The sequence below is a fragment of the Athene cunicularia genome (genome assembly GCF_003259725.1).
Source record: "Athene cunicularia isolate RWA chromosome 5 unlocalized genomic scaffold, athCun1 chr5_part3, whole genome shotgun sequence".
NCBI lineage: Eukaryota > Metazoa > Chordata > Aves > Strigiformes > Strigidae > Athene > Athene cunicularia.
The window spans coordinates 9707320-9712500 of record NW_020799103.1 but is presented as its reverse complement, the minus strand read 5'-3'; positions in this window follow the sequence as shown (position 1 = coordinate 9712500).

Here is a 5181-nt window from a genome sequence, read left to right as displayed (position 1 = left end):
AGTTTGTGTTCAGGAACTGTATCAGCAAAAATCTGGCTTCTGTTTTTACAAGCTCAGAATTTACTTGATGCAAATATTGTCCAGTGTCTGTTTAAAAGTCATGTTTTCAATCTGCAGTAAGATCACTGCCATCATTTGGAACGATCATGCACAAGAAGGGCACAGGTGAAGTATGAATGATATTAAAGTGGGTCTAAAAGTCATGGAAACTTTCCCTTTTTTTTAAGCATACCCTAAGCCAGGGGTTCTCAACCTTTCCTCCACCATGGACACCTTTTAAATACCTTTTGTGACTTAATTCAAGATTTAAAGCACTAGACTGCATCAAATATGTATTTCAGTTTTCTCATGAATGGTCTTCAAATTTGGAGAGAAGGGAAATAAGTTAATCTGTTAATTCACACACTCCTGTTATAATATATTGCAGTGATTCCATATGAGTCAACACTCTTGCTCAGATGGCCCACTTTATGGTATTTTAACATGTTAATTCCAAATTTGATGCCAATTTTTACATTGCAATTTGATGAAAAGTTTTTACAATTCTTCTTACCTCCCCCCTTGTTTGTCTGTATTCAGTCACCATATATTTTTGTTTATGGGCCAGGGCCACCACTTGGAGGAACAGACTTCAGCCCCGTTGTGGCCCTGAGAAGGGCTGTTGGGTTAAGAACATGTCTTTAAGAGAAAAACCTCCTAAAGTGGGTCCCACTAACCATACTAGCACCAAATATACTAGAGCAGGCGTGGGGAAGGGCTTGATTATGAGAGGAGCATTGAGGGGAGGGGGCTGTGGGAAAAGGAGGCGCAGTGCTTGCCGCAGGCCAGACCAACTGTTTCTGGGCTAGACATTCTCCACCCCTGCTTTAAGCCTTTGCAGACCCTCTGTGACCACATCGTGCCCCCCCCCAGGGTTGAAAGCCACTGCCCTAAGCCTTTATGCAAAGTTGTTGCCAATGTCGAATGCTCTTGCTGCATGGTGCCGTGTACAGCCCTGTCTGTGCAAACTTGCTGTAACCATATGTCTTGCCCTCTTAAAACCCCTCTCCAGGCTCCCAAACTAGCAGCTATTTACCCTTGGCCCAGGCTGGGGCTCCCTCAGACACAGAGAGAGATGCATGTGTGCCACTCTATCAATACTCTGATATGGATTTTTCTGCACCTAGGTATTTCTTGACCACTGTCCACCAGTTCTCTGACTTAATCATTTTCTGTATATATCTGGAAACCTTCACCGAAGAAGCTCTGATTATTTTTTCACACTTAAATTGTCCTCTCCAGCAGTCATATGAGCAAACTAAGCACTACTGTCCCTGAATTGGCTGATATCCGGGTCTGTGCTCTGTGTATAATATCTAAGCTGTAAACAAGAGAGCTTGCTCCATTGTTTCTGATGGGATCTTGTCCAAGGGAAAACAGAGATTGTCTTCAACAATTTTAAGCTTGTGTAGGCAGACAATACATTAGCTTTTGCCTGTGGGCAGCACGAAGCATGCCTCTTCTTCAGGCCAACGAAGCAGCTGAGAGCTGACAGAAATTCAAAATAATGCTGCACATGCGCTCTGCTGAGAGGGTGGATCAGTCCCTGGGCAGCTGTGGTGCTGGTGTGTAAGACTGTACTGAAAAAATGTAATTTGCATTACCAGGCTCTTTTTCCTGCATCCACCAACATCTTTAATCTGTTGGATTTGAATGAGAAAGGCGAGGATCCACCCTCTTAATTCTAATAGTTTCATGAATAATGGTCAGGTGTGCAATTAACTAATAACTTCTGAAAATAATAGAAAGAAGTGTCTGAAGCATTGTCAGATGCAAAAAAATGAGCTTGCAATTACTGAATATGAATGTCATTTGATGGGAAGTCCAGCCTGAGTATGGTAATGCTTTTAGCAGGCTTCTTCCCAAGAATGCTTGTAAATGCATTCTTCAGGAAGAAAGGCAGAAGATAAAAGAAGGCTTAAGCCAAGCCATAGGAAAACAGTATGAAATAAAGTCAAAATTAAAACACTATGTGACAGTAGTTTGAGAGAGCCAGTTCACAATCAACAGAAAAGGTCTGGGTGTAGCTGAACCTAAAGTCTCGGATGACCAGAGCGGGGGACACTCTTCATGTTGGTCACCAGGATATCATGACCCATGGCTGTATGATCCAGTGTGTCCTATTCTGGCCACGTAATTCTGCTGTCATCAAAGTCTCAAAGTGTATTGTGCAACTTGTACTTGATCTAGAAAGCAGAATATAGGACTTTCCTAATCTTACTGACATGTAATCATGAGTGGCACAGACTGTTCAAACTATAGAGGAAATATTCCTGTTATTAATGGACTTTGTGCTCAGTTGCTTGCAAACTGTGCTGTTGCACAGCCTTTTCATGGAACAATGTAATGAGGATTGAAAAAAATAAACAGCAATAGTTTGCAGTCTATAAGCTGCTGGACAACTTTCTTCTCATAGTTCCAAGTGTGCCTTTCTCAGTCAGAGGCAAAAAGATTAGGTGAAAAGAGAGCACAAACAGCAAACATAAATGGTTTAGTGTTTTGTAGGTTCAAGGTTAATCTTTAGGAATACTGAAACATACTCTGCAATGAACTGCCAATATAGACTGTGAGGTTATACATCAGTCTGTGCTTCAGGAAGACAACTCCTAACTTTTGGTAAGCCTCTTCGGCCGTGTTTGTTTGAGAAACCTGCAAGCTAGTGAAAATACTACAGTATAAAATGTTAATGCAAGTCTGCCCAGCAGGTACAACTTTTTTTTTTTTTACATAAGCATTTGTGTGGGAGGAGAACAGGAGATTTCAAATGTACCTGGCAGCCTGCTGAAGCGATAGGTATGACCCTCGTTAACTTACAGATCTTAATTACTTCTGATAGTTAACCGACAGAAGCAACAGAAAACAGTAAAACAAAGGAAGCTGTAGACTGCCTGTTTCCTTCAGGCGTTCAGAGCACCTCAGCAAGTGCTGTTGTGCTGACATAAACCTTGCGCTGCCCTTTATGCACAGAAAGAGCTGTGCAGTCATGCGTGGGAAATCACACCTTACCGGGAAAGACCAAAGACCAAATAAAATTCTGTAGAAAGAACCGGTTAGAGGAAAATTGGTTTAATCTGAGTTTACGGCTCAGTAACTTGTAATATTTCTGATTAATTTCAACATTAACATTGGTTTAGTAAAAGCCAAGTTTTTGGGAGCCCGGTGTTACAGGATGATCTCAGTTTAAGTAGGATGTTTTCAGCCCTCAAGGTTGCGTTTATCATCTGATGAAAATTTCAGAAACCAGAAAGTAAACAAATCCAGTGTTTATTGAAAATAAATGACCACACAAACTGAATGAGTATGGTAGTACTAAAAGTAGCTGAAATCATCATCTCATCAGCAGGCTTGTTTTTTCCTATTCGACCTTTGACTTCTCAATTAGTTCTTTATTATTTGGCATTATGTTTGAACTGACTATAAGCTCCTATCCTAAATCTCACCATCAAGCAAATTGAGTATCTGAGGGCAAGAAATGTTAGTTTCTCAGCAGTTTTCTTGTGTAGGGTGCCTTTAGTTGTGACTGGTGCTAACATCCAGCGTGTCTCCTTCCCCAGGTCCTCAGCAAACACCAAGAGCCATCGCTGCAGTTGCCTGTTGGTAACTTGGAGCGTCTTTGCGGAGTGATGGTACTGTTCAGCTGTTTGTCTGCTTGTGGTTGGCTCATGAGGGTCACCAAGGATTTTCACCTTTATTTAATTGTTTCTGAGGAGCGTTTCTGAGGCAGTATCCAAAAGGGGGACAGGTCACTTAAGTCTGAAAATTCACCAGGCCTCAGCGCTGAGCCTCTGGCAAGACAGAGCCGGCAGCTGCCGCTGACACCCAGCTGAGCTGTTATACTGGTTTCCAGTCCCCATTCCCACTTTCAGAGTAAGGGAAAGGGGAAAAATCCCCATCCACCACAGCATGAATTCCTTCCTTCCTAACGAACGTTTCGGGTTTTAAAGCTCTACGCTGCTTTCCGTTGAACAAGCACATCGTGGTGCCCACAGCGTTTTGCTCTCTGCGCCTCCGCCCAGGCCTGCTCCCTCCCTGGGGGGGTCAGGAGCCCCCCGCAGTGGCAGAGAGACAGGCCCGACCTCCACGTTAGGCGGGGGCTGGGTCCGGCTGAGCCCAGGCTGGGGCTGGGTCCGGCTGAGCCCAGGCGGGGGCTGGGTCCGGCTGAGCCCAGGCGGGGGCTGGGTCCGGCTGAGCCCAGGCGGGGGCTGGGTCCGGCTGAGCCCAGGCGGGGGCTGGGTCCGGCTGAGCCCAGGCGGGGGCTGGGTCCGGCTGAGCCCAGGCGGGGGCTGGGTCCGGCTGAGCCCAGGCGGGGGCTGGGTCCGGCTGAGCCCAGGCGGGGGCTGGGTCCGGCTGAGCCCAGGCGGGGGCTGGGTCCGGCTGAGCCCAGGCGGGGGCTGGGTCCGGCTGAGCCCAGGCGGGGGCTGGGTCCGGCTGAGCCCAGGCGGGGGCTGGGTCCGGCTGAGCCCAGGCGGGGGCTGGGTCCGGCTGAGCCCAGGCGGGGGCTGGGTCCGGCTGAGCCCAGGCGGGGGCTGGGTCCGGCTGAGCCCAGGCGGGGGCTGGGTCCGGCTGAGCCCAGGCGGGGGCTGGGTCCGGCTGAGCCCAGGCGGGGGCTGGGTCCGGCTGAGCCCAGGCGGGGGCTGGGTCCGGCTGAGCCCAGGCGGGGGCTGGGTCCGGCTGAGCCCAGGCGGGGGCTGGGTCCGGCTGAGCCCAGGCGGGGGCTGGGTCCGGCTGAGCCCAGGCGGGGGCTGGGTCCGGCTGAGCCCAGGCGGGGGCTGGGTCCGGCTGAGCCCAGGCGGGGGCTGGGTCCGGCTGAGCCCAGGCGGGGGCTGGGTCCGGCTGAGCCCAGGCGGGGGCTGGGTCCGGCTGAGCCCAGGCGGGGGCTGGGTCCGGCTGAGCCCAGGCGGGGGCTGGGTCCGGCTGAGCCCAGGCGGGGGCTGGGTCCGGCTGAGCCCAGGCGGGGGCTGGGTCCGGCTGAGCCCAGGCGGGGGCTGGGTCCGGCTGAGCCCAGGCGGGGGCTGGGTCCGGCTGAGCCCAGGCGGGGGCTGGGTCCGGCTGAGCCCAGGCGGGGGCTGGGTCCGGCTGAGCCCAGGCGGGGGCTGGGTCCGGCTGAGCCCAGGCGGGGGCTGGGTCCGGCTGAGCCCAGGC